Consider the following 12233-nt stretch of genomic DNA (forward strand, 5'->3'; position numbering starts at 1 on the left):
CAATCCTCAATCCTCAATCTTCAAACCTCAATCCTCAATCCTCAATACTCAATCCTCAACCTTCAATCCTCAGTACTCAATCTTCAATCCTGAATCCTCAATTCTCAATCCTCAGTACTCAATCTTCAATCCTCAATACTCAGTCTTCAATCCTCAATCCTCAATCCTCAAACCTCAATCGTCATTCTTCAATCCTCAATACCCAATCCTCAATCTTCAACCCTCAGTCCTCAATCATCAATTCTCAATCCTCAATCCTCAATCCTCAATCTTCAATCATCAATACTCAATCTTCAATCCTCAATACTCAATCCTCAATCGTCAATCTTCAGTCCTCAATACTCAATCTTCAATTCTCAATCTTCAATCCTCAATCCTCAATCCTCAATTCTCAGTATTCAATCGTCAATCCTCAACCTTCAATCCTCAATACTCAATCTTCAATCCTCAATCCTCAATCCTCAATCCTCAATCCTCAATCATCAATCCTCAATTCTCAATCCTCAATCTTCAATCCTCAATACTCAATCTGCAATCCTCAATCCTCAAACCTCAATCCTCAATCCTCATTCTTCAATCCTCAATCCTCAATCCTCAATCTTCAATCCTCAATACTCAATCTGCAATCCTCAATCCTCAATCCTCAATCCTCAATCCTCATTCTTCAATCCTAAATACCCATTCCTCAATCTTCAACTCTCAATCCTCAACCCTCAATCCTCAGGCCTCAAACATCAATATTCAACCCTCAGTCCTCGTCCTCAATCCACAATCCTCAATCCTCAATCCTCAATCTTCAATCATCAATATTCAATCTTTAATCCTCAATCCTCAATCCTCAACCCTCAGTCTTCAACGGTCAATCCTCAATCCTCAATCCTCAATCCTCAATCTTCAATCCTCAATACTCAATCGTCAATCCCCAATCCTCAATTCGCAACACTCAGTCCTCAATCTTCAATCCTGAATCCTCAATCCTCAATCCACAATACTCAACCTTCAATCCTGAATACGCAATCTTCAATCCTCAATCCTCAATCCTCAATCCTCAGTCCTCAATATTCAATCCTCAATACTGAATCTTCCATCATCAATCCTCAATCATCAATCCTCAGTCCTCAATCCTCAGTCATCAATCCCCAAAAATCAATCTCCAATCCTAGACCCTCAATCCCCAATCCTCAGTCCTTAGTCCTCAATCTTCAATCCTCAATCGCCAGTCCTCAATCTTCAATCCTCTATGCTCCACCGTCAATCCTCAAGCCTCAGTCCTCAATCCTCAATCCTCAATCCTCAATCCTCAATCCTCAACCGTCAGTCCTCGTCCTCAATCCTCAACCCTCAATCCTCAATCCTCAATCGTCAATCCTGAATCCTCAATCCTCAATCCTCAATACTCAATCGTCAATCCCCAATCCTCAATTCTCAACACTCAGTCCTCAATCTTCAATCCTCAATCCTCAATCCTCAATCCACAATCCTCAACCTTCAATCCTGAATACGCAATCTTCAATCCTCAATCCTCAATCCTCAATCCTCAGTCCTCAATATTCAATCCTCAATACTGAATCTTCCATCATCAATCCTCAATCATCAATCCTCAGTCCTCAATCCTCAGTCATCAATCCCCAAAAATGAATCTCCAATCCTAGACCCTCAATCCCCAATCCTCAGTCCTTAGTCCTCAATCTTCAATCCTCAATCGCCAGTCCTCAGTCTTCAATCCTCTATGCTCAATCGTCAATCCTCAATCCCCAAACCTCAATCTTCAATGCTCAATCCGCAATCCTCGATCCTCAATCCTCAATCCTCAATCCTCAATCTTCAATCCTCAGTCGTCAATATTCAGTCCTCAATACTCAATCTTCAATTCTCAATCTTCAATCCTCAGTCCTCAATCCTCAACCCTCATCCTCAATCCTCAATCTTCAATCATCAATACTCAATCTTCAATCCTCAATACTCATTCCTCAATCGTCAATCTTCAGTCCTCAATACTCAATCTTCAATTCTCAATCTTCAATCCTCAATCCTCAATCCTCAATTCTCAGCATTCAATCCTCAATCCTCAATCTTCAATCCTCAATACTCAATCTTCAATCCTCAATCCTCAATCCTCAATCTTCAATGCTCAATCCTCAATCCGCAATCCTCAATCCTCAATACTCAATCTTCAATCCTCAATCGTCAATCTTCAGTCCTCAATACTCAATCTTCAATTCTCAATCTTCAATCCTCAATCCTCAATCCTCAATCCTCAGTACTCAATATTCAATCATCAATATTCAATCTTCAATCCTCAATCCTCAATCCTCAATCCTCAATCCTCAATCCTCAATCTTCAAACCTCAATCCTCAATCCTCAATACTCAATCCTCAACCTTCAATCCTCAATACTCAATCTTCAATCCTGAATCCTCAATTCTCAATCCTCAACACACAATCTTCAATCCTCTATACTCAATCTTCAATCCTCAATCCTCAATCCTCAATCCTCAATCGTCATTCTTCAATCCTCAATACCCAATCCTCAATCTTCAACCCTCAGTCCTCAATAATCAATTCTCAATCCTCAATCCTCAATCGTCAGGCCTCAAACATAAATATTCAACCTTCAGTCCTCGTCCTCAATCCTCAATACTCAATCTTCAATCCTCAATCGTCAATCTTCAGTCCTCAATACTCAATCTTCAATTCTCAATCTTCAATCCTCAATCCTCAATCCTCAATCCTCAGTACTCAATATTCAATCATCAATATTCAATCTTCAATCCTCAATCCTCAATCCTCAATCCTCAATCCTCAATCCTCAATCTTCAAACCTCAATCCTCAATCCTCAATACTCAATCCTCAACCTTCAATCCTCAATACTCAATCTTCAATCCTGAATCCTCAATTCTCAATCCTCAACACACAATCTTCAATCCTCTATACTCAATCTTCAATCCTCAATCCTCAATCCTCAATCCTCAATCGTCATTCTTCAATCCTCAATACCCAATCCTCAATCTTCAACCCTCAGTCCTCAATAATCAATTCTCAATCCTCAATCCTCAATCGTCAGGCCTCAAACATAAATATTCAACCTTCAGTCCTCGTCCTCAATCCACAACACTCAATCCTCAAACCTCAATCCTCAACCGTCAGTCCTCGTCCTCAATCCTCAACCCTCAATCCTCAATCCTCAATCCTCAATCCACATCCCTCAATATTCTATCCTCAATACTCAATCTTCAATCATCAATCCTCAATCCTCAGTCCTCGTTCCTCAAACCTCAATCCTCAACCCTCAGTCGTCATCCTCAATTCTCAATTCTCAATCCTCAATCCTCAATCCTCAATCCTCAACCTTCAATCATCAATAATCAATCTCAAATCCTACATCCTCAATCCCCGATCCTCAATCCTTAATCCTCAATCTTCAATCCTCAATCGCCAGTCCTCAATCTTCAATCCTCAATGCTCAATCCTCAATCCTCAAGCCTCAGTCCTCAATCCTCAATTATCAATCCTCAAACCTCAATCCTCAACCTTCAGTCCTCGTCCTCAATCCTCAACACTCAATACCCAATCCTCAATCCTCAACCTTCAGTCCTCGTCCTCAATCCTAAACCCTCAAACCTCAATCCTCAATCTTCAATCATCAATAATCAATCCTCAATCTTCAACCCTCAGTCCTCAACCATCAATTCTCAATCCTCAATCCTCAATACTCAGACCTCAAACATCAATATTCAACCCTCAGTCCTCGTCCTCAATCCACAACCCTCAATCCTCAGTCCTCAATATTCAACCATCAATCCTCAATATTCAATCTTCAATCCTGAATCCTCAATTCTCAATCCTCAATACTCAATCTTCAATCCTCAATACTCAATCTTCAATCCTCAATCCTCAATCCTCAAACATCAATCGTCATTCTTCAATCCTCAATACCCAATCCTCAATCTTCAACCCTCAGTCCTCAACCATCAATTCTCAATCCTCAATCCTCAATCCTCAGGCCTCAAACATCAATATTCAACCCTCAGTCCTCGTCCTCAATCCACAACCCTCAATCCTCAATCCTCAATCTTCAATCATCAATATTCAATCTTTAATCCTCAATCCTCAATCCTCAACCCTCAGTCTTCAACGGTCAATCCTCAATCCTCAATCCTCAATCCTCAATCTTCAATCCTCAATACTCAATCGTCAATCCCCAATCCTCAATTCTCAACACTCAGTCCTCAATCTTCAATCCTGAATCCTCAATCCTCAATCCACAATACTCAACCTTCAATCCTGAATACGCAATCTTCAATCCTCAATCCTCAATCCTCAATCCTCAGTCCTCAATATTCAATCCTCAATACTGAATCTTCCATCATCAATCTTCAATCATCAATCCTCAGTCCTCAATCCTCAGTCATCAATCCCCAAAAATCAATCTCCAATCCTAGACCCTCAATCCCCAATCCTCAGTCCTTAGTCCTCAATCTTCAATCCTCAATCGCCAGTCCTCAATCTTCAATCCTCTATGCTCCATCGTCAATCCTCAAGCCTCAGTCCTCAATCCTCAATCCTCAATCCTCAATCCTCAATCCTCAACCGTCAGTCCTCGTCCTCAATCCTCAACCCTCAATCCTCAATCCTCAATCGTCAATCCTGAATCCTCAATCCTCAATCCTCAATACGCAATCGTCAATCCCCAATCCTCAATTCTCAACACTCAGTCCTCAATCTTCAATCCTCAATCCTCAATCCTCAATCCACAATCCTCAACCTTCAATCCTGAATACGCAATCTTCAATCCTCAATCCTCAATCCTCAATCCTCAGTCCTCAATATTCAATCCTCAATACTGAATCTTCCATCATCAATCCTCAATCATCAATCCTCAGTCCTCAATCCTCAGTCATCAATCCCCAAAAATGAATCTCCAATCCTAGACCCTCAATCCCCAATCCTCAGTCCTTAGTCCTCAATCTTCAATCCTCAATCGCCAGTCCTCAGTCTTCAATCCTCTATGCTCAGTCGTCAATCCTCAATCCCCAAACCTCAATCTTCAATGCTCAATCCGCAATCCTCAATCCTCAATCCTCAATCCTCAATCCTCAATCTTCAATCCTCAGTCGTCAATATTCAGTCCTCAATACTCAATCTTCAATTCTCAATCTTCAATCCTCAGTCCTCAATCCTCAACCCTCATCCTCAATCCTCAATCTTCAATCATCAATACTCAATCTTCAATCCTCAATACTCATTCCTCAATCGTCAATCTTCAGTCCTCAATACTCAATCTTCAATTCTCAATCTTCAATCCTCAATCCTCAATCCTCAATTCTCAGCATTCAATCCTCAATCCTCAATCTTCAATCCTCAATACTCAATCTTCAATCCTCAATCCTCAATCCTCAATCTTCAATGCTCAATCCTCAATCCGCAATCCTCAATCCTCAATACTCAATCTTCAATCCTCAATCGTCAATCTTCAGTCCTCAATACTCAATCTTCAATTCTCAATCTTCAATCCTCAATCCTCAATCCTCAATCCTCAGTACTCAATATTCAATCATCAATATTCAATCTTCAATACTCAATCCTCAATCCTCAATCCTCAATCCTCAATCCTCAATCTTCAAACCTCAATCCTCAATCCTCAATACTCAATCCTCAACCTTCAATCCTCAATACTCAATCTTCAATCCTGAATCCTCAATTCTCAATCCTCAACACACAATCTTCAATCCTCTATACTCAATCTTCAATCCTCAATCCTCAATCCTCAATCCTCAATCCTCAATCGTCATTCTTCAATCCTCAATACCCAATCCTCAATCTTCAACCCTCAGTCCTCAATAATCAATTCTCAATCCTCAATCCTCCATCGTCAGGCCTCAAACATAAATATTCAACCTTCAGTCCTCGTCCTCAATCCACAACACTCAATCCTCAAACCTCAATCCTCAACCGTCAGTCCTCGTCCTCAATCCTCAACCCACAATCCCCAATCCTCAATCCTCAATCCACATCCCTCAATATTCTATCCTCAATACTCAATCTTCAATCATCAATCCTCAATCCTCAGTCCTCGTTCCTCAAACCTCAATCCTCAACCCTCAGTCGTCATCCTCAATTCTCAATTCTCAATCCTCAATCCTCAATCCTCAATCCTCAACCTTCAATCATCAATAATCAATCTCAAATCCTACATCCTCAATCCCCGATCCTCAATCCTTAATCCTCAATCTTCAATCCTCAATCGCCAGTCCTCAATCTTCAATCCTCAATGCTCAATCCTCAATCCTCAAGCCTCAGTCCTCAATCCTCAATTATCAACCCTCAAACCTCAATCCTCAACCTTCAGTCCTCGTCCTCAATCCTCAACACTCAATACTCAATCCTCAATTTTCAATCATCAATAATCAATCTTCAATCCTCAATCATCAATCCTCAATCCTCAATCCTCAATCCTTGATCCTCAATCCTCAATCATCAATCCTCAATCTTCAATACTCAATCCTCAACCCTCAATCCTCAATACTCTACCAACAATGCTAAATTCCCAATGCTCAATAGAATATCCTGAATTCTCAGGATTCTATACTCAATCCTCAATATTCTACACTCAACCCTCAACCATCAATTCTCAATACTCAACCATCAATCCTCGTTCCTCAAACCTCAATCCTCAACCCTCAGTCCTCATCCTCAATTCTCAATTCTCAATCCTCAATCCTCAATCCTCAATCTTCAATACCCAAATATCAATCTCCAATCCTAGATCCTCAATCCACAATCCTCAGTCCTTAATCCTCAATCTTCAATCCTCAATCCTCAATCCTCAATCTTCAATCCCCAATCCTCAATCCTCAATCCTCAATCCTCAATCCTCAGTCCTCAAACATCAATCCTGAATCCTCAATCCTGAATCCTCAATCCTCAATCCTCAATCCTCAATCTTCAATCCTCAATACTCAATCTGCAATCCTCAATCCTCAATCCTCAATCCTCAATACTCATTCCTATATCCTCAATACCCAATCCTCAATCTCCAATCCTCATTCTTCAATCCTAAATACCCATTCCTCAATCTTCAACTCTCAATCCTCAATCCTCAATCCTCAGGCCTCAAACATCAATATTCAACCCTCAGTCCTCGTCCTCAATCCACAACCCTCAATCCTCAATCCTCAATCTTCAATCATCAATATTCAATCTTTAATCCTCAATCGTCAATCCTCAATCCTCAGTCTTCAACGCTCAATCCTCAATCCTCAATCCTCAATCCTCAATCTTCAATCCTCAATCCTCAATCCTCAATCCTCAATACTCATTCTTCAATCCTCAATACCCAATCCTCAATCCTCAACCTTCAGTCCTCGTCCTCAATCCTAAACCCTCAAACCTCAATCCTCAATCTTCAATCATCAATAATCAATCCTCAATCTTCAACCCTCAGTCCTCAATCATCAATTCTCAATCCTCAATCCTCAATACTCAGACCTCAAACATCAATATTCAACCCTCAGTCCTCGTCCTCAATCCACAACCCTCAATCCTCAGTCCTCAATATTCAATCATCAATACTCAATCTTCAATCCTCAATCATCAATCATCAATCCTCAATCTTCAATCCTCAATCCTCAATCCTCAATCCTCAATCCTCAATCTTCAATCCACAATCCTCAATACTCAATCTTCAATCCTCAATACTCAATCTGCAATCCTCAATCCTCAAACCTCAATCCTCAATCCTCATTCTTCAACCCTCAATACCCAATCCTCAATCTTCAATCCTCAATCCTCAATCCTCAATTCTCAATCCTCAATCCTTAATCCTCAGACATCAAACATCAATATTCAACCCTCAGTCCTCGTCCTCAATCCACAACCCTCAATCCTCAGTCCTCAATATTCAATCATCAATACTCAATCTTCAATCCCCAATCATCAATCATCAATCCTCAATCCTCAATCCTCAATCCTCAATCTTCAATCTTCAATCATCAATATTCAATCTTTAATCCTCAATCCTCAATCCTCAACCCTCAGTCTTCAACGCTCAATCCTCAATCCTCAATCCTCAATCCTCAATCTTCAATCCTCAATACTCAATCGTCAATCCCCAATCCTCAATTCTCAACACTCAGTCCTCAATCTTCAATCCTGAATCCTCAATCCTCAATCCACAATCCTCAACCTTCAATCCTGAATACGCAATCTTCAATCCTCAAACCTCAATCCTCAATCCTCAGTCCTCAATATTCAATCCTCAATACTGAATCTTCCATCATCAATCCTCATGCATCAATCCTCAGTCCTCAATCCTCAGTCATCAATCCCCAAAAATCAATCTCCAATCCTAGACCCTCAATCCCCAATCCTCAGTCCTTAGTCCTCAAACTTCAATCCTCAATCGCCAGTCCTCAATCTTCAATCCTCTATGCTCAATCGTCAATCCTCAAGCCTCAGTCCTCAGTCCTCAATCCTCAATCCTCAATCCTCAATCATCAATCCTCAACCGTCAGTCCTCGTCCTCAATCCTCAACCCTCAATCCTCAATCCTCAATCGTCAATCCTGAATCCTCAATCCTCAATCCTCAATACTCAATCGTCAATCCCCAATCCTCAATTCTCAACACTCAGTCCTCAATCTTCAATCCTCAATCCTCAATCCTCAATCCACAATCCTCAACCTTCAATCCTGAATACGCAATCTTCAATCCTCAATCCTCAATCCTCAATCCTCAGTCCTCAATATTCAATCCTCAATACTGAATCTTCCATCATCAATCCTCAATCATCAATCCTCAGTCATCAATCCCCAAAAATGAATCTCCAATCCTAGACCCTCAATCCCCAATCCTCAGTCCTTAGTCCTCAATCTTCAATCCTCAATCGCCAGTACTCAGTCTTCAATCCTCTATGCTCAATCGTCAATCCTCAATCCCCAAACCTCAATCTTCAATGCTCAATCCGCAATCCTCAATCCTCAATCCTCAATCCTCAATCCTCAATCTTCAATCCTCAGTCGTCAACATTCAGTCCTCAATACTCAATCTTCAATTCTCAATCTTCAATCCTCAGTCCTCAATCCTCAATCCTCAGTACTCAATCCTCAATCCTCAATCTTCAATCCTCAATACTCAATCTTCAATCCCCAATCCTCAATCCTCAATCCTCAATCCTCAATCCTCAATCTTCAATCCTCAATCCTCAATCCTCAATCTTCAATCCCCAATACTCAATCTTCAAACCTCAATCCTCAATCCCCAATCCTCAATCCTCAATCCACATTCTTCAATCCTCAACACCCAATCCTCAATCTTCAATACTCAATCATCAATCCTCAATCCTCAAACCTCAACCCTCATTCTTCAATCCTCAATACCCAATCCTCAATCTTCAATCCTCAATCCTCAATCCTCAATTCTCAATCCTCAATCCTCAGTCCTGAGTCCTCAAACCTCAATCCTCAACCGTCAGCCCTCATCCTCAATCCTCAATCCTCAATCCTCAATCCTCAGCCCTCAGTCCTCAAACCTCAATGCTCAATCCTCAATACGCAATCCTCAATCCTCAATCCTCAATCATCAACCCTCAATCTTCAATACTCATTCCGCAATCCTCAACCCCAATCCTCAATCTTCAATCATCAATCCTCAATCTTCAACACTCAATCCTCAATTCTCAATACTCAATCCTCAATCTTCGATCCTCAGGCATCAATACTCAATCTTCAATATTCAATCCTCAATCCTCAATCCTCAATCCACAATCCTCAACCTTCAATGCTCAATACTCAATCTTGAATCCTCAATCCTCAATCCTCAATCCTCAACCCTCAATCCTCATCCCTCAATATTCAATCCTCAATCCTCAATCTTCAATCATCAATCCTCAATCCTCAATCCTTAGTCGTCAATCCTCAGTCGTCAATCCTCAATCTTCAATATTCAATCATCAATAATCAATCTCCAATCCTACATCCTCAATCCCCGATCCTCAATCCTTAATCCTCAATCTTCAATCATCAATCGCCAGTCCTCAATCTTCAATCCTCAATGCTCAATCCTCAATCCTCAATCCTCAGTCCTCAATCCTCAATTCTCAATCCTCAAACCTCAATCCTCAACCTTCAGTCCTCGTCCTCAATCCTCAACACTCAAACCTCAATCCTCAATCTTCAATCATCAATAATCAATCTTCAATCCTCAATCATCAATCCTCAAACCTCAATCCTCAATCCTCAATATTCAACACTCAACCCTCAACCATCAATCCTCAATACTCATCCATCAATCCTCAATTCTCAATTCTCAATAGAACATCCTGAATTCTGATGGTTCAATACTCAATCCAGAATATTCAATAATCAAATCTCAAACCTCAAGCATCAATTCTCAACACCCAATCCTCAACACTCAGTCCTCTCTCTTCAATCCTACATCCTCAACAATCAATCCTCAAGCGTCAATCGTCAATACTCAATCCTTAATACTCAATCCTCAATCATCAATCTTCAATCCTCAATACTCAATCTTCAATCCTCAATACTCAATCCTCAATCCTCAATACTCAACCAACAATCCTAAATTCCCAATGCTCAATAGAATATCCTGAATTCTCAGGATTCTATACTCAAACCTCAATCCTCAACCCTCAGCCCTCATTCTCAATCCTCAATCCTCAATCCACAATATTCAATCCCCAATACTCAGTCTTCAATCCTCAATCCTCAATCCTCAATCCTCAATCCTCAATCCTCAACCCTCAGTCCTCATTCTCAATTATCAATTCTCAATCCTCAATCCTCAATCCTCAATCTTCAATCCCCAAAAATCAATCCCCAATCCTAGATCCTCAATCCCCAATCCTCAGTCCTTAATCCTCAATCTTCAATCCTCAATCGCCAGTCCTCTATCTTCAATCCTCTACGCTCAATCGTCAATCCTCAAGCCTCAGTCCTCAATCCTCAATCCTCAATCCTCAAACCTCAATCCTCAACCGTCTGTACTCGACCTCAATCCTCAACCCTCAATTCTCAATCCTCAATCCTCAATCCTCAATACTCAACCATCAATCCTCAATTCTCAATACTCAATCCTCAATCTTCAATCCTCAGGTATCAATACTCAATCTTCAATATTCAATCCTCAATCCTCAATCCTCAATCCACAATCCTCAACCTTCAATGCTCAATACTCAATCTTGAATCCTCAATCCTCAATCCTCAATCCTCAACCCTCAATCCTCATCCCTCAATATTCAATACTCAATCCTCAATCTTCAATCATCAATCCTCAATCCTCAAATCCTTAGTCGTCAATCCTCAGTCATCAATCCTCAATCTTCAATACTCAATCGTCAATCCTTAGACCTCAATCCTCAAACCTCGTTCCTCAAACCTCAATCCTCAACCCTCAGTCTTCATCCTCAATTCTCAATTCTCAATCCTCAATCCTCAATCCTCAATCCTCAATATTCAATCATCAATAATCAATCTCCAATCCTACATCCTCAATCACCGATCCTCAATCCTTAATCCTCAATCTTCAATCATCAATCGCCAGTCCTCAATCTTCAATCCTCAATGCTCAATCCTCAATCCTCAATCCTCAGTCCTCAATCCTCAATTCTCAATCCTCAAACCTCAATCCTCAACCTTCAGTCCTCGTCCTCAATCCTCAACACTCAAACCTCAATCCTCAATCTTCAATCATCAATAATCAATGTTCAATCCTCAATCATCAATCCTCAAACCTCAATCCTCAATCCTCAATATTCAACACTCAACCCTCAACCATCAATCCTCAATACTCATCCATCAATCCTCAATTCTCAATTCTCAATAGAACATCCTGAATTCTGATGGTTCAATACTCAATCCAGAATATTCAATAATCAAATCTCAAACCTCAAGCATCAATTCTCAACACCCAATCCTCAACACTCAGTCCTCTCTCTTCAATCCTACATCCTCAACAATCAATCCTCAAGCGTCAATCCTCAATACTCAATCCTTAATACTCAATCCTCAATAATCAATCTTCAATCCTCAATACTCAATCTTCAATCCTCAATACTCAATCCTCAATCCTCAATACTCAACCAACAATCCTAAATTCCCAATGCTCAATAGAATATCCTGAATTCTCAGGATTCTATACTCAAACCTCAATCCTCAACCCTCAGCCCTCATTCTCAATCCTCAATCCTCAATCCTCAATATTCAATCCCCAATACT

Source organism: Calliopsis andreniformis, chromosome 10 (genome assembly GCF_051401765.1).
Source record: "Calliopsis andreniformis isolate RMS-2024a chromosome 10, iyCalAndr_principal, whole genome shotgun sequence".
Classification (NCBI taxonomy): domain Eukaryota; kingdom Metazoa; phylum Arthropoda; class Insecta; order Hymenoptera; family Andrenidae; genus Calliopsis; species Calliopsis andreniformis.